Genomic DNA, 19,836 nt, shown 5'->3' on the forward strand with positions numbered 1-19,836 from the left:
ATTTGTTATGAACAATGGAATTTCCCCTTCCAGCTGATTGCCTCCCTAGAGAAGTACTTTAAGGTTTGGAAGATGAAGACCTGTAGTGGTTGGAATTCTACCGGAGAGGTTATTGTAACTGAAATCAATAATTTCTAAAGAAGATATGTTGAAATTAGCCTCTGGAATTTGACCAATAAGATTATAATTATGCCCAAAGTTTAATAGCCTCAAATTTGATAGCTTCCCTAATTCCGGAGGAATTTCGACTGTTTGAACCATCAAGATGTTGCAACGTGGAAATATTTCCCAATGAAGCGGGAATAGTCCCTTTTATTAGATTCTCACCAATATAAAACTTCTCGAGTTTGGATAAACAATCAATATTTCTGGGTATTTCTCCAGTTATGTTGTTGAAAGATATGGACAAAACTTTGAGCTGTGTGAGTTGGCATATGTTGGAAGGAATGCAACCAGAAATTTGGTTGTGAGATGTGTTGTGACGAAAAGATGAAAAACGAAGGTAACCACCACGGGATCGACAAGATCCGAATTGCTTCACTATAACAATAAGAGAGTTACAATTATTCTTCTAATGGCTACACAACAAGTGCCAAAAGAGAATAAACAATAGCTACACCAACAAAAGATAAATAGAAAGAAACACCACCCAAACCCAGCTGCTGTTCGGGACCTAAAACAGGATCTTGCTGACTTCCGAATCCGATCTCCACCGTTCAAATCAACCACCAAGATGTCAGGAACACCCAGTACAAATTTCAGCCCGATCCAACGGTTAGTTAATCGGAAAACACTATCGGAAGGTTGCTGGTCGAAATAAAGGACTGCAGCAAAAGAACCTTTTTTCTTCTCTCTTATCTCTTATTGAAAGCTCTCTCAAAAACCTCTCTTATGTCCTAATGTCTTTCAAAGACAATATTAATGAGCAATCTGAATTATTTTCTCAAGACCATCCTCTATTTATAGAGTTGTGCTTTTCCTTACAAAGCCAAAACCAACTCCAAGTAGGATTACTATTCCAATCCTTTTCCTAATAGAATTGGAAACCAAATAAAGAAAATAATTCCAATCCTTTTTCAAGTAGGATTAGGCCATGGGCCTTTGGCTGGAACTTGGGCAATTGCCCAACAAGATGTACTCAGAAACTTCAGATTTGACACAATATTCCCTTCATCAAGCAAGAGACGGCCAGAAAGGCTATTAGTTGCCAGAGATATGCCAAGTAGTGATGAGATATTAAACAGAGTTGCAGGAATGAAACCTGTTAATTGATTATCGAACAAGGAAAAAATTGCAAGCTGGCTCAGATTACCAATTTCCTTCGGAATGTTGCCACTGATTCTATTTCCAGACAAACTGAAGTTCAATATTTTTGTGGCATTTCCAACACAAGGAGGGATCATACCCGTGAGGCTATTGTTCTGGAGATTTAAGATTTTGAGTTCGGCTACATACCATGGCCCTTTCCAAATTTCACCACTGAGTTCATTGAAAGCCAATGAAATTACTTGAACTCTCCGGTGTTGAAATAGACTTGTTGGTATACTTCCATTGAGCTGATTGTTTTGAATATCAATCACTCGCAAGCGAGGCAAGTGGCCAAGTCCGTAAGGGATGCCACCGTGGAAGCTGTTGTTCTCGAGATTGAGAACACTGAGAAAGGATAAATTGGCCAAAGACGGGGAAATTGTGCCTTGAAGTTGCAAATCAGGAAGAGCCAAGGCCACAACCCTTTGCCTTTTGGAACTGCAAGTGACACCAAACCAAGAGCAAAAAGAAGTATTGTTGGTCCAATTATTGGCTAAAAAATGAATGGGACTTGTAACAAGATTTTGGAAAGCTAATAGAGCTTGTTGGTCAGTCTCAATTGAGGAAGCAAATGATATAGAAAATTGAAGTAGAAAGAGGAGAGTCAATAAAAAAATGGGCTTCTCCATGATGTTACTAGTCACAGACTGGAAATAGAATGTTTGTGTGTGTTGTATTTAAATAGGTCAATGCTATATATATAGCACCAAAACAAATAAAATGTTGAAAAGGATAGACTCTAATTTCCAAAATGTGAAAACAAATTAATATGGAGGAAAATAAGTAGCAAAAAGATTAATGTGAAAACAGATTAAAGGAGGAAAATAAAAAAAAGAATCTGTCCATTTTTCACAAAATAGAATAAAAGTCGGCTAACTCATAATAGAAAGAGAAGAAAAATAGTCTCGGTAAACTCTTGAATAAATTAAAGTTATAAGCACTTCATTTTTCTATGCTCGACTATGATAATCCATCTGTCTTCTAAATGTTGTTCGTAATACTTATCACACTTACTAACTCAAAACTGCATATTGTCTCTTTAATTAATAATTGTATATCAGTTTCAAGCCAGATACATAAGATACATGCGAATTCATTTGGATACAGAGTATATAAAACAAATTACACCTAATTTTGACACTATGTATCTGAGATACATGTATCCGGCGATGATCAAAATCTGGCACGAGTGATAATTTTGAAAACTCATGGAATTGTTCATTTGTATTTTGGTGAGTATAGTATTTAATTGGTTTAAATAATACAATAATGATAGATAATGAAAAAGCCTTAAAGGCATTACAAAACTCTTCATTACCCACCTACAACAACACTTCGACTAATATGCCCCTTTTTAAAATTATTTGCTGAAATAATATAAGTGGTTAAAACATGTATGTTGCAAGAAAAGAAAGGTTATCATTAATTAGTAGAAATAAAGTAAAAAAAAAATAAGTGTAATTTTACTTTTAGATAAAGGTAAATTGGTTGTTAAACTTTTTTGAACGGACTAATAAAGGTGAATGGAATACATTGGCCAACTTTATGAAGGCAAAAAGCACAAGATGAGAGGTGAATTGATTGACAAAGAAAGAAAGAAAAAAGTATATTTATATTATTTGGTCAGTCAATTACTTGCATTATTTTATTAAGAAAGAAATATAAAAACATATGTATATATTGTATGGTCCAGAACCAAGTCAATGGGAGTCCACGCATAAGTTTAGAAAAACGGCAAATAACATAAATCTCTCTAGTTTAGAGGTTAATTACTTGTTTTCTAGTGAGTTTTAGATATTATAATTCCTATCATTTTTTAGTCCGAAGATACATGTATATGGAGCTCCAGATACATGTATCTCAACATACTAAGCAGATACATCTAATTATGTGTATCTAAATATGGAATGTAACTGAAACACATCAATTTAGGAGCAAATCAGGCTTTCTTCCCTGAATTTTTGATTTTCTTCTAAAAATATCAACAATTTTATATTTCTTCCCATTTTTTTCAAGCATCAGAAATCCTTTCCCATAAATACATATAATCTTAACTCAAATACATGTAAACTTTATCAGATACATGAACTTTAGAGGTTAATTACTTGTTTTCTAGTGAGTTTTAGATATTATAATTCCTATCATTTTTTAGTCCCAAGATACATGTATATGGAGCTCCAAATACATGTACCTCAACATACTAAGCAGATACATCTAATTATGTGTATCTAAATATGGAATGTAACTGAAACACATCAATTTAGGAGCAAATCAGGCTTTCTTCCCTGAATTTTTGAATTTCTTCTAAAAATATCAACAATTTTAAATTTCTTCCCATTTTTTTCGAGCATCAGAAATCCTTTCCCATAAATACATATAATCTTAACTCAAATACATGTAAACTTTATCAGATACATGAACTTTTAACTAGTTTATGAGTTAATTACTTGTTTTCTCATGAGTTTTAGATATTATAATTCCTATCATATTTTGTAACACTAATTAAGATAAAATATCATCTGATGATATGTGATATATCGAGAAACTCTTGCTCTAAATTTGAGAAGTGCATGTAAACATCACTAACAAAATTAATAAAGGCAAAGGGAAAAAATATATATATCCACAAAAATCTACTACATTTTGAATTTCTCTCTTAATCACCTTCCACCTCCGATATTCAACATCTTATAACCTTCATTTATAGCGTTGTTCTTTTGCACGCATAAGAAAAATAATTGTTCGATACACAAAATACAAGGCCTAAGCATTATCTGATATTATTGAAGGATTATCATATACAAAAAATAGATTGATTGAACATATACAATATTATGATAAAAAAAATGATTCTCGATAGGAAGATGGTAGCTAGGTATGATCTAAAACATGAAAAATTAAGCTCTAACAAAATAAGGGGTAAAAAATTAAATGGAAGAAAGACAAATGTAACACTTTTCCGGATGATTAAATTAAATAACATAATTAAGTGAAATGACAAAGAAAGGAAGAAGAGAGTTTCCATCTCATCACTTACCCAAAGTATGTAAATCAGTGAAAATGCTGCTTTGAATTCCTCCGACAATTGCCTAAAAACTAATTATTAAAAGAGAAGTTTCTCAAAACATGAAAATGTATTAGTTACTAACTATGCTTGCTAAAAGGCCAACTTTGTGAATAGATAGCTTTCAACCTCCATGAAGATTTTCAACATCCATTTTCATCATTGCAAACTCCGTATGAAGTTTTAGAATTTGTATAGATTTCTCTCCTGAAAGAAAAAATATATAATGAGAGTAATCAGTGATCAACTAATGTATTTAGAGAGAAATAAAAAATTTGCTTAATAATCATGAATTTTTGCAAAAAATATGACCACCGGCACCTCTTTGCTACACAAATATGATATATAACTCTCATAATTAATTACCACTGCAACTCTTCATTAACCTTCTTTATTATAATTATTATAGCAATAAGCATTTATAGGTAATGGGAGAAAGAATTTAATTACCAAGGAAATCAAAAGGCCAAAACGGAGAAAACAAACAAGCAGGTTATGATGATTAGCATTAGTATAATAATATAATAATATTATTATTTAATATTTAATTAATTAATTTTTGTAACTTTTTTATTTAGTGTAGGGGTAAAATGGTAATTCAACTTTTGACTTGGATTCTTCCCACTTTTAATAATATATGATATGATGATGATATATGATATGATATGTTTGTTTTAAATTGAATGAGCCATTTGAAAAGTGTAGAATTTATACAACCCCTTAAACTTGATAAGTTTTGTAAGGTAGACACTCAAAATTAATGAGTGACCACATAGGCACTTGAACTTGACACAAATGTACCCATCTTATCCACTGGATAATGGAATGTGTAAGAAGTGCTAGGTACTCTCTTTTGCTAAATGGATAATCATTTGTTTCTTCCAATGGCTTAAATCTGAACTCTACTGTTTTTATTTATTTATTATTTTGCTTTCTAATTCTCTCTTTTTGACTGGTTTCTTAGTTACTAGGATGTAAAAATGTGAAAATGAAAACTAAAAGAGAAGCAATGTAGAATTTCATATGAAAATGAAATATCGGAGAGTAGCAACGGGGAATTTGATGTGAAAATGAAAGCTAAAAGAGCAGCAATGTAGAATTTAGTATGAAAATGAAATATTAGAGCGTGCAGAATTGGAGAATTTGGTATGAAATCAAAGAGTAGCAATGTTGGAGAATTTTGGTGTGAAAATGAAAGCTTAAGAGAGGCAATGGAGAGTTTGATTGTTTTATTCCTAGCAATAAATTCACACAGATTTATTAACTATGCATTCAGGATTGAGAATAAGAAGAGTGGGGTAAAAATAATATATATATTTAAAGTGAGAGTTTTCATTAGCTAACATTTTAAAATATTGAACATCTAATTCCATACATCTCTTCCTGATTAATTGCTTCGTGATGATTCAATGAGAACTTGTCTTATTTGTAATTTTAGAGTAACTGGTGCTCAATTTGTTTGAATTTATTTGTTTTACTTCTACTTTTAGTCTATTTAAAGAAGAATGTCACTTTCTGTACATTCAACATTTTACCTGACATATTTAAAATCATAAGATTTGAAGAGCATTTTGATACATTATACACATCTTCAGTTTAAGACCATCAAAGAAAAGGCCGAGCTTAGTAGCGCGAGCTTCTGACCAAAGTGGAGGCATTAAAGTGATGGAAAACACATGTTTGACACCAACAGATGTGATGTATCGAATATACATCGGGTTTGAGTCCTCAACAATCTTCACAAAGAGTGACCCCACAACTCCGAGTTGAGCGCCCATTACTTGTATACTGCTTTACTCTATCATTTGCCAACACACTTATCATAAATTTTGAAAAACCAATAATCATATAAATCAATAATATTGGATATGTTATTGTTATAACGAATAGATAAATAAATTATGCATGGTAAAAGTTAAATAAATAGAAAAAACTTAAGTTACAATGATTTTTACTCTAGGTTAATAGAAGTTAGACATAAGCTAAGCTTTGTATTACACTAATTATTGATGTAGCATGTAAGGTTTTTCAAGAACTCGAGTTCTAAACTAAAATGAAAATTATTAACTGATTTTGGTCCCTTTTTCGAAATGGTTTTCACCAATGAGTTCCTAAAGCCTTGAACATCATTTTCAAGGATTAAATTTCAGATTCAAACCTTCTTTTTTAAATCAGATTTTGAGTTGATTGACCCATTTTTAAGGAAATTGATGTGAGTATTGTAGTTTCCCAAATTTTATTGTGAATACTTGTTTGTATATAGATTGTGTTGCTTTGAAAGTGATTCAGAAGGGGAAGACTCAACTCTTGGAGTGATTAATTGATTGGTTTAAGGCAAGTGATCTCTTAAGCTTTGCAATATGACAGAGTTATCTACTTCTCATTGTATGCGTGTTGAGAGGTAATTGGAATGAGGTGAAGGGTCTTATTGCTCCACTTGATTAATGTTAATAAACAAAGAAGGGGTAAATGAAAAGGCTTCGTGATGATAACGATAATTTGTGAATTCCCTTGTTGTGACCCTATTTGATTGATTTGATGAAATGCCTTTGATGACTTGAATGTGAAGTTGAATTACATGACTTTTTGTCTCTTCATGTGGTGTGATATTGCTTGTGTGCATTAATTGTTGAACACCGTGATGAGACATGTGGTGATTATTGATGCCGAGGTTCTTTCCAATAAGTGCTTGTGATGCTGAGGTCATTTTTGACAAGTGCAATTGATTTAAGCCGGTGGGAAATGGTTCCAACTAGTGAATTGATATAAGCCGATGGAAAATGGCTCCAGCTATTAATTTGGTATAAAGCCGATGAGAAATGATTTCTACTAGTGATTTGATATAAAGACGATGAGAAATGGTTCCTGCGAGAGTTGGTTCCAGTAGCATGAGCTTGTGACCAAAGTGGAGTCATTAAAGTGATCGACTAATCATGTTTAACACCAATAGATGTGATGCATCGAATGGTACATTAGGTTCGAGTCCTCAACAATCTTCACAAAGACTGCCTCACAACTCCGAGTTGAGCACCCATTACTGGTATACTGCTTTACTCTATCATTTGCCAACTCACTTAACATAAATTTTGGAAAAACCATAATCATATAAATCAATAATATTGAATATGTTATTGTTGTAATGAATAGACAAACAAATTATGCATGATAAAAGTTAAATAAATAGAAAAAACTTAAGTTACAATGATTTTTACTCTAGGTTAATAGAAGTTAGACATAAGCTAAGCTTGCATTACACTAATTACTGATGTAGCATGTTAGGTCTGTTGATAAAATATTTTTCCAACAAGGTCAAGGTATGTATGATGAAAAAAATTAAGTCAAAAGATTAGCGACAAACTTCATAACCGATTTCTATTTTTTTGCAGCGGAGGCCAATATCATGATTAACAATATCTGAACTATCAAATAAATTCATCGTCGAGAATTGAATAATATAACATAGGAAGTTCTTTTATCCATACCAAACACAACAGACATTATTAAAAAAGAAATAATATTTATTTGAATTTTCAAACAAGGAGAAGAAATATATAAACAATACTACTAATAATACTATTAACAACAACAACAACAACAACAACATACCCAGTGAAATCCCACTAAGTGGGGTCTGGGGAGGGTAGAGTGTACGCAGACCTTACCACTACCTCGTGGAGGTAGAGAAATAATACTATTAACATATCTAAAATAAATTCTGCATTTTATTTCTCTATTTCTTTTCTTTCAAACATAAGAAGATTAAACACTATCAATATTTTTCTCAAGAATCTCATTCTCAACCTTTCGCTTCGAAAACCTTTCTTTCGAGCGAGAATATATCACTAGAAACAATCTTTTAACCTAAAAAACTATATGAATAAAGTCTGCATAAATCATATCCTCTCCCCCACCGAAACCCTCACTTATGGAATTACACTGGATGTTGACGCTGCAATAATCTGATCAGCCTTATCTTCTATCAAAGACATAAAATAAGGACTAGGAGGTTTACTAGAACTAAATCCTAATGGAGTATTTTTTGTTGAAGTACCTGAATAGATCATCCACAAATTACAAAATGCACCAATAATATGCTTATGAATGTTTTTCTCATCATTAATCTCCAAATACCAAGCACATATCTCTTCAAGAGACTCCTCCCAAGATTTAATCCCTTGATTTGCTTCAACCATTCTTTCCATAGACTTCTTGATATTCCCATAAGGATCCCCCGAACTCGATAGACGTACAACACATGAGTCGTTAAATGGTAGCTAGTACTTGAGCCCGTTACTACTACTTATACTATTACTCGTTGACCCTTCAAGAATTGGACTAGTTTTTTCCCCATAAGCATCCATATTCGAGTCCATCTGCGTTATAACACATGAGTCATTCGATGGTAGATACTCGAGACTGTTACTACTAGTACTATTATTAGTATTCTTTGGCAATGTTACTTCAAGAATTGAAGTAGTTTCTTCCTCACGAGGATATATCAAATCCATAGGTGTTATAATACACGAGTCATTAAATGGTAGAGACTCGACCCCTTTATTACTAGTACTATTATTACTCTTTGACAATTTTGATGATGACACATCAAGAATTGAACTAGCTTTTTCACCTACCTCAAATTTTTGAGAGTTGAAAATGTTGTCATTATTTGCAACTCTAAAAGAGAGAGTTCTAGGGTTTCCACAATGTAGCAATCGACATAGCAAATGAGAAAACGAGGATTTTTTTGGCTTTTGAATAGAGAAGAGAGCTTCATTTTTTTTAAAAAAGAAAAAAAATAAGGGGGAGGTATTGAAATGTGAATGGTGAAAAAAAATAATGTGACCTTTTCTCTTTATATATATAGTTGTTGGAGTTTGATGGTTGGGTTGTGAATAATTAATGCAATTTTCCTGATTTTTTATTGGTGTGGAGAGTAATAAATGTCATGATAGAGTTTGTTGTTTGAAATTTATGATTTAAGGAAGGCTTGTTGTAAAATAAATATATATGTAATAGGATATCACATGTTAAATATTCATTTTATTTAATGGCTATTTGACTAAACAAAATATTTAAAAAAGAAAGACATATTTTTACCGTTAGCACAAGTTTTACTACATTTATGACATATGCTACATTTATAAGTTATATTAAATTGTGAATTGACTTAAAATGAACCCTCTTTCAAATCAAACTAGATCTTTGAATTTTTCTTGGACTCCAAATCAATTAAAGCTTCTCAATCTACATTGTTGTTTGGTTGTGATGGAATTAAATACTCCAAAGATTTTATAAATCAAAATTGAATTTCAAATTTGAGTAGTGATTTAGTGCTCGTTTGACCATAAAAATTCAAAAAAGAAGAAGTTATTTTTGAAATTTTCAAAATTGAAGTTTTGTTTGACCAGATTTTATGCTAAAGAATATTTAAAATTTTAAATACACTTTGTAAAAATATGATTTATACCTTTCAATTTCTTAAAACTAGCAAAATCACCAAATTCAACTTATTTACCTCAAAGCTTGACATACAATCAAATTTGCTCTAAAAAAGTAATATCTCAAAATATATAGTCACATGATATCATATATAAGATCCCATATACAAGTTACTATATATTATTATAAGTATTTTTTTTCACTTTATTTAAAACATTTTAAGTTGAAATTGAAGATGGAGTTGTTTTTTTTTGTTATTGTTTTTTATAAATAATAGTTGATTGTACAAATATACTTTTCATAAAAAAAATGGAATATGATTTAAACATGAAACATAATTGGGAAATTACGCGGATAAGCAAACATATTCCAATTAGTTAGTTAACAACTACAATTTGAATAAATTACCTTTCACCACTAATTTCTAGGCAAAATTTCGCAGTCGAATTTCAATTGTATAAACGTGTAGTTTTCGAACTTTGTATAATATAATTTGTATAACTTTTATATAATATACTTTTTATCACTGGTTAAAGTTAAGATGTTTGTGTTTGTATAAATTCGTTATTTCGAGTATATATAAAATAAATACAAATCAATTGATACTAACCAATTTATACAAATATGAACGAAAATAACTCAATTATACAAATACATGCGAATTATAAAAACAGGGTCGCTCATAACAATTTAAACTATAGCTACAATCCGAAAATAACCCTTGGCCTGGCTTACTTAACTCAACGGAAGACTTAAACTCAACAAATGTAAGTTCATATAATAAACTGGAATGTCATAAAGGAACATTCAACTGGCCATTAAGGCAAACTCAAGTCTCAACATGGAATAATGACAATGAAAAGACTAAAGAACTAACATTTGACTGTCTATGAAGCCTCTAATAACAACTGAGATGGATGTTGGGACAAACCTCACAACATCCTAATGAACTAAACTAGAAAATAATGAAATGGATCCTCCGGAATGCAAGGAGGCTCACCAACAGACTCTGAACTGCTCACTAGATCAACGATGCGCCGGAATGCCGATCCTAGTTACCTGTATCTGCATCATAAGACGATGCAGGACAACTAGCACCAGTACATTGAATGTACAAGTATGCGAGTTGGAATGCTAAACATAACATAGGCTTGAAAAGGATCTGAAAGAAACACAGTTGGAATGCTAAACATAACATAGGCTTGAAAAGGATCTGAAAGAAACACTTACATTGGCTCTTCTCAACTCATGAATACTTAATTGAACTCATTTCATTATAAAGCAGTTTAAAACAAGTGCAATATAAAGAAAAAGAAAATTGTTTAAAACATGTTGTCAACTCAAAATCATAAAATCATAAAAGACATATCATGAACTCTCTCAAAGTCTACTTGTGCAATGTATGAATGAAGTCCCATACCCCCCATCCATACTAAGCATAACCCCTTGAGGAACCATGCAATTACTGTTGTGGGAGTTTCTCTAACCGACAACCATCACTTAAGAGTTATAGCGATGATATAGCGATCTACCTCACGTTGCCAGCGCATCCTATACCCGGCCAAAGGTATATGACCTGAACTACTAAGTGGATCCACTAGGCTCTGCGAAAATGATTCATCTAAAAAGTATGACCCTTTTCTACCCATGATGGCTACATGGTTTATGGGGACGTGAGTTATCTGAACTCAAGCTCGTCTCCATATCGGTGCTCAATACTACTCCCAAAATATGATACTTGCTCTTTATGTTTAAAACATACTTCTTTATGTGATTTGAGATTAGTGCTCAAAAACTTAGCTCAAAGACTATCTTGGAAATCTCAGTTTCCTCTCTTGCTTCCTTTAGAAAGCGATTACTCTTTTATGAAAACTAGCCCGAAGGCTCTTTGGAAATCTCAGTTTTCGTTCTTATTCAAATGTGAAAAACATTTTAAATCTCTTTGGGAAATACTTAGATCTTATATGTTTCTTTGAAGAAAAGAATTTCAACTTTACTCTTTACTGAACTCAAAAACATAAGTCTTAAAACAAAGTTAAAACATTTGTGAAAGACTTTTTGAAAACTTTAAGAACTTATCTTAACTTGACTTTGATCTTAACTTCTCTTGACTTGATTCTTAACTGATCTTTACTTGACTCTTAACTGATCTTGACTTGACTCTTAACTGATCCTTGAATTGAATTATGGATTCAAGGATTAAGATTTGTGATTGGAAAGATCTCATGATGTTTAGGAATGACTTTGAATAGCTAAACCTGAGAAAAGTTACGAAATCACCGTCTAGGAACAAGTCCGCGACGCGGAGACGTTTCAGAATAAAAGCTCGTGAAATTAATTTTTGAGACAGAGGAGTCCGCGTCCTAACCGTGATGCGGAGACAATTTTTCTTCACTGGGCCGGGGGAGCAAGTCCGTGACGCGGACTTGCACGCCAGAACCTGCTTGACTTTTCCTTCTTCATTTTTTGGCCCCAAATCGCTTAAATTCGATTTTAGAACTCAAATTCTTTTTAGATCCCGATACCCAACATATGTATTCAAGAACCTAACTCAATACAACTCTAAAACTCAACGTAAAGATCTCAGAAACTCCTCAATTCTTCCCAATTCAAGAACAACATTCAAATTCAAGAATACATGTCAATAACATCCACTTTCAAACTCTTTTAGGACGAATTTCGCTGAACCAAACATGTTTGGCGCGTGGGTGAATGAACCCAATGCTATGAGAGACTCGCATACCTTGTTAGATGAATTCCTTGGCGAATCCACAAACGAAATCGATCGTTCTTGGCGAATTCTTGTTGTTCCTCTTCTCCTTTCTTCTTTTCTCTGTTCTCCAAGCCCTAGCGTATTTTCCAATTGACTAAACTGATCTCCTTCTGATTTGATCCTTAATTAATTCACTAAAACAAATTAAATTAATAGGTTAAGGAAAAGACCAAACTACCCTTTCAAAATCCGGATTGGACATTTCCTCATTCCAACAACCCAACTTCCAAAGGCTTAACTCATTCATACAATCTCGGAATCGCACAAACTCGGTGGCGTTAGAAAGATCATGCCAAGATCTTTCCAACCATATCTGGAAACACACCTAACTCATCATGAGCTAAGAGTTATGGTCGTTTGAAGTTGAACAAAAACTCACTTTAACACACCTAATTTACAGATTTTTTAAATTCTTTCCAAAAATTAACTATTTCAACTTCTAAGCTTCTTCCTAGCTATTTAAAATTGTGAGATGTTACATAAGGAGCCTAACTAAGTTTATTATAATGACTATTTGCGAATTTTCCTCAACATAATTTAATAAAATTACCCTTATTTTTATAAAAATAAAAAGTTTAGGATAGATTTGTTAAGAAATAATATATTGTTATATATTCACTTTCCTATTTAGTGTAAATTTGATCCCACATAATAGGGATTACAAATTTGGTCCCTTAGAACTAGGCCTTAATTGATTTCTAACTTATGTATATATATATATTGGTATTCTGTAAATGATAGACACAACGTCAACCATTTCTCTTTCCATCAAGAATCTCACTACTCTTTCTTAACTTTCTGGATTCTCCATTTTCTAAGTTGGTATCAGAGCAACCTTTAATATTTCCAATAAAATGCCAAACAACGAAGACAATACATCAACGCACAATTCCAACACTTCAAATATCAATCAACAAAGTGTCGGTATGGATGGCCATCTAACCCATACTTTGTTCATCCTCCATATCATTCAAATCATTTACTCGTTCTAACGAAACTAAATGACACCAACTATCGTCATGGAGTAAATCCATGATACATGCCCTCACAGCCAAAAACAAAATTTGTTTTTATCAATGGATCTATCAAACCACCTTCGAAAGTTGAAAAAGCAATTGAATATTATCAATGGAATCAATGTAACTATATGATTTTTTCACGGCTTACACACTCGATGGAATCAGATTTAGCCAAAGGGGCTGTTCATGCTAAGATCGCTCATCAAGTGTGGGAAGATCTTCAGGATCATTCTCACAAAAAAAAAGAACGCACCGGCAATTGATCAGATTCAAAAATCAATGGCATCTCTTTCACAAGGTATACTGACATTTTTTGCCTACTTTACGAAACTCAAAAGTCTTTGGGACGAGTTAGATACGCAGAGATGTATACCCACTTGCAATCAGACGAAAGCACATGCTGAACAAATGGAAGAAGATCGAGCAATGTCATTTCTCATGTGACTCACCACTACCCAATGTTCGTCAAGCCTACTCACTTGTTATTCAAGAAGAAACACAGCAAGGTATGGCAATAGAACAAGTGGAAGTTTTTTCTATTTCTGTTGCATGTCGAGTTGTTTTGTTAAGGAGATTTGTTGCTGATTTTAATTAGAAACAAGCTGGTGCAACTGAGATTGTTTGTGACAATAGATCTGCTATTGCGATGTCAAGAAGCCAACATTCCATAGTAGAACAAAGCATATAGATATTTGCTATCACTTTATCCAAAGTCTTGTTTCTACTGGAGAAATTACTTTAAGTCTTGTGATACAAATGAGCAAGCAACTGACATCTTCACAAAGTCACTTTCGCAAGCAAAGCATAAATTCTTCAGAGGTCAAATTGGAGTTTGCAGTTTTGAATCAAGGGGGAGTGTTGAAAAATGATTCAAAAAGAAACTTGACCAAGTCTTCAGGAGTTTGTTAGTTAGTTTCCTTTATCTTAGCAAGTTTAAATAATGTGGTAGATTAATAGCTAATTAGTAATTAGTGAGTTAGTGGACCTAGATTTTTGTATTTCAATTTTTGGTAAGCCTATTTGTAGGCCTTGTTGCTTTTATTAATTAATCAGAATTGAAGAAGTTTGTAGTAACTTTTTATCTCTTTTGCTCTTTTTCTGTTTATTTTTCCTTTTGATTATCTTTTTCTTTCCAACAGGCTAGTTATGGACCCACATGATACGTACACATATGTATCATATCTGACAAGGTATGAGATGACTTAGCTAGTTGGGCCGACTCCATGCATTCACATGGTTTTTATGTCGGTTACTTTTTTAGACTCCCACAATGAACTAAAATATGATGAAAGAAATATTCTTAAGGAAGTTTGAATGATCTCATCTCTTAACCTTCATATGTTACGATTATGATTGTTTTAACTATTTCTACTGATCTTGATATGTACCCTTACGGTTTATTCTGTCATTTTACATATAATACAATTCCATATGTACTTATGTCCTTTCTGTCGGGGGGCTAAATCTTTTTACTGATCCAGACTTAGATATACAAAAGTGTGATCAGGCCACTCTCTAGGTTCCATATCTTTTGCTATTAGTGATCCCCTCTCTGTGATCTGGGACTTAGTCTATATATTTTAGGAAGTTATATTTTCTTTGAAGGTATAACGGGGCCTTGTCTCGGTTGATACTATTCAGTAATGTTTGGAGGCTTCATAGATAGATGAATAGTTATGTTACATTTGGACCTTTGTGTCCTTTGGCAATGGTTTTAAATTTCTATGACTTCCATTACAAAATCTATTTTATTATGAAACTTGTCGCTTCAAATGCTTTCAAAAGCACTCTTCCACTCATGTTTAGATGTATTCTCATGTTCAATGCCATGTTATGAGTATGCTAAGGCCAACAATGACATCGAGTGTCGGTCACGTTCAGGGTGTAGGCTCGGGGCGTGACACCATGTTACTAAACTAGATCCAAAGGCCTTGAAGTGTCTTTTTGAGATATTCTTGCATACAGAAAAAATATTAATGCTACTCTCCAAGCCTTAAAAGATATATGGTGTCTATAGATATGGTGTTCTCTTGAACATTTAATATTTCCTCTCTCGACACCTCTCCCACTCAGGGGGAGGAAGAATAATAGCTCATCTATAAGACCATTCCTTCGAGCTCAGAACACCATAAGGAAATTCTGAATTGTGTTGAGTAGTCCATTGAAAATGTATCTTCTGATGGTCTTCCTGTTAAAATAAAGATGACAATATTTTAAGTTTATTCCAGGTGACAAGAGGTCAATAATACATGTCATGCACCAACTGTTTCAGGATTTGATCCTCCTCCGGTCAATCCCTCTCTAATAGAAAATATTGGCATTCCTATGTCTCGTCGCAAAGGTAAGCATTTGTGTCAGTTGGAAATATACTAATTTTGACTGGCGCTAGGAGGAACAGTGCTTATAAGAGAGGGAAATTGGTGATAGGGGGAACATAAGATAAATGGGACATGTTGAGTTAGCGTACATGATCGACTACTGCTTGTCATCATTAAAAAGGGAGGAAATGTAAATCCATTGTTTTGATGATCCTAAAAAACAATGAGACCTGGTACCAAAAGTCACGCATGTTCCCTGGTCAGATAGGGAACAACTGTAAAGCTGTAACGACTCGGAAAATGATAGGTTAAGCAAGAGCCTATGACTTTGTGTTGACTTTATAATGAGGTTCTATGAGGGGTTTTTATGTAATTTCGTTTTAATTGTGTTACATCCGACAATTTAAAATGAATATGAAGTAGCTTGAAATTGGAAGTAGTCACTTTTGGAAAAAGTTCAGAACCTGGAAATTTGGTTAAGTGTGGGAAATCAGTGAGTTTTTGGCCAACTTTGAGCAGTCATAACTCCTAGTTCAGGATGATCCAGGAGTAGTTCCAGTTATGTTTGGAAATCCCTTGGAACGATCTTTCCAACGCCACCGAGTTTGCTCGATTCCGAGTTCGTATGAGTGAGTTATGCCCTTTGAAAGTTGGGCAGTTAGCAAGGAGTCCGTCCGGAAATTTAAGGGCATTTTGGTCTTTTCACAAATCTTTTCTTTTGAGGTTATATTATTGTGTTAGGCTGATTGTGGATCATTTTTGTTCCATTTTAAAAGAGTAAGAGTTAGGGTTCTTGAGTGAAGAAGAGAAGAAGAGGGGAAGAAGAAGAAGAAGTTGGAGCTAGGATTGAAGATTTTGAGTTCTTTCTTCTTCAATTCTCGTGGGTTTTCAACTTAGAGGTATGGGGATCCTTTATCCTTGATTATTCTTCCTTTCAAGGAGCTCAATTCAAATGATTCAAAGTTCTTCCAAAAACACAAAAATCCTAATTTCGATTCTAAGCATGGGTTCTTGCATTAAATGATTTTTTTTGATGATTTACGTTATTAATGATGTCTATTGATGGTTTTAAGAAAGAAATTTCCATGAACCCATGTCTTGGCAAGTTTCCTAAAGTTGGCTTATGAAGTGGGTTTATTATTTATGATTGAATGATGATGGAAGTATGCTTGGATTGAGTTGAATAGTTGACTTCTATTATTATCTATGCTTATCTATTGTGAATTGTTGGAGAGTTGAGGAATGGTGATTGTGGCTTGGGAAAAAGGGTAAGTGGACCTAACTTCATTGTTAAGGTAGAATTGATATAGAATTGTGATAGATTGATGTGTGATCCACTTATGGTGGAGGTGTTTACTTATTGAATGTATTGTGTTTATGGCCTTGGAGGCATTATAGGAGGAATTGAAGTGTTGACATGATATCATATATGTGAATGTGATGTGAAGGACTTGAATGAGAATCAAATGAAGTAAAGGCAATCATGTTGTGAATATAAAGGTGTTCATGTGATCTCAAGGTGATCTTGTTTAAAGTGTTATTGTATTGTGATTGAAAGTGTGTCCTCTATTATTGTTCATATGTGATGATGATGGAATGTGAAGGATCTTTATAATGTGATGTGTGTCTTGACTTGGTAGACTTAGGTGCCTCTTCTTGATACATTAGAAGCTTTGTTGAATATGAATCGATAGGATATGGCATTCCTTTCGGATGTAAGTGACAAAACCTGTTTTTGAGCTGGATAGTGTTTGGTATTTTAGGCATATCTCTTGCTCTAGAACTTAGTTTGCAGTGAATAAATATGATTTGGAAAGCTAACTCGTATACCTACAACTTTTATGTTTATGTAAAATTCTAATGTAACTGTTATGGATACGAAATATGGGACGCAACATAGGGCAAGTTCTGCCCAGATTCCGAGAATTGAAATCCTGCATGACCAACGGCTAGTGTCTTGACTATATCTTTTTGTACAAAATATATTTTGCGGTGATCCTTGTTTTTTTGCAACCCTAAGAGATGTATCTACATCTTTCATGAAGGTTATAAAGTCTAGTTCTGCCATTTTCCTTTCCAAATCTGGGATGCAACATGAGGTACTAGGCTGGCCAGATTCACTGTTTTGGGAGCATAGTTGTATTTGTACATGCTAGGCTTACTTATGATGATGATCCTTACGTCAACATTACTGAGCTAATAGAAGTTAAATAAGTTATGTAATTGTATTTCTAAGGTTGATATACTCGTGAACAAGTTGAGGTATGTGGGTTTGATTGTGGAAACCTTCCTTTCCACAAGTCCAACCATTTATCCTCTATTTCTACTTCAAGTTTATGGGTCCTTATGATTATTTATGAACTCTTGAATTATGGAATTACTACTACACATCCTATTATGGTCTATTTTTGCATATTATCATGAAATGGAATTATTATGTGATGTTTATGGTTTTCATGCTTCCATGATCAAATTATGAAGGTTGATATATATATGTATGTTGTTGGTGGGCTGATTTATATGTATTTCGGAATTGGTTGGACTTAGTACTCCTGAAGTACATGATTTCAATTACATGAACAATAGCCCATCATGTGTTTGATAAAATGCCCATTTATAGAATCCTTAGGAAATGGAAGGTCCAATGTACGTCCTATGAATCGAATGGTTATATAATTATTGAAATGATGATGAAATGGACACATGTATATGATTTTCTCTATATAAGTGTTGTGAGTCGACCAAGCCTAGTACGGGGGGTAGTAGGCCCGTATCGAGGGGTTGGTACCTTGGTTGCCTAGTACGGGGGGTAGTAGGCCCGTATAACCGTATCGAGGGGTTGGTACCTTGGTTGCCTAGTACGGGGGTAGTAGGCCCGTATAACCATATCGAGGGGTTTGTACCTTGGTCCCTAGCTCGGGGGGTGGTAGGCCCGGGTAACCACATTGAGGGGTTTGTACCTCTTTCGCCTCTCCAAGGGGGTGGTAGGCCTTGGAAATACTATATTGATGGTCACTCACCACACATGTACTACGCCCCACTAAATATGATTTATTTTATGTAAGCATCATTATACATATCATCTCATTAATATGCTATCTATCGGGTATGATTATGCACTTTACCTATAAAGTCCTTATCTAAGGTAATCTTGGGGAACACTTAAGTGTGCTTGAAGAGGATTGTGTGGGCGGTCACTTCTTGTCTCACTCAAGTGTGTCTCAAGGTTATATTAGGTAGAGGTCCTATGGTAATGAAATGACATGTGTCCTTCTAAAGTTAAGCATGGGTTGTATATGGATTATGTTAAGTAGATGTATGGTTGGCTATGGTCTTATATGTTAATGATGACTTGTATTATGTCTCTTATACTTGTAAAGGAAAGGTTTTATCAAAGGATATGAAAGCATACATTTCTTGTAAATGTCCGTTGTGCATATTTTCTTGCATGGTCTCCATACTTAGTACTTAATTGTGCTAACCCCTTTCTTTCGCTTTTTGACTAAAGTGTAGGGATTTGGAGATGGTGATATGTCATGGCTACTTGATAGGTTTTTAAGAGTTGAAGATAAAGACTTGGTGAGTCCTCATAGATTCGAGGGCAATAACCAACATGTTCCTTTTTTATGTCTCTCTAGTATTTGCTTAAGTTTTGAGTGGGCTTAGTCCCAATGTTATATTCAGGTATTAGATGGTTTTGAGACATATTGTATAAAGTCTAGAAAGTCTTCCGCTTGCTATTTATTGAAAGTATCTTCGTGTGTGAAGAAAGTTTTTAATTCCTTATGGTTTTGTGTCTATGCGATGAATGAATGCTAAGAGGCTTGTATTAGACCTCTTCGAGGTCGAGTACGCCGGTTACGACTAGGGGGTGCTCCCGGGTCGTGACAAAAGCTTCCAACACTACCACGGTTG

Source organism: Solanum verrucosum, unplaced genomic scaffold (genome assembly GCF_900185275.1).
Source record: "Solanum verrucosum unplaced genomic scaffold, falcon-dt-bn FXZP01000233.1, whole genome shotgun sequence".
Classification (NCBI taxonomy): Eukaryota; Viridiplantae; Streptophyta; class Magnoliopsida; order Solanales; family Solanaceae; genus Solanum; species Solanum verrucosum.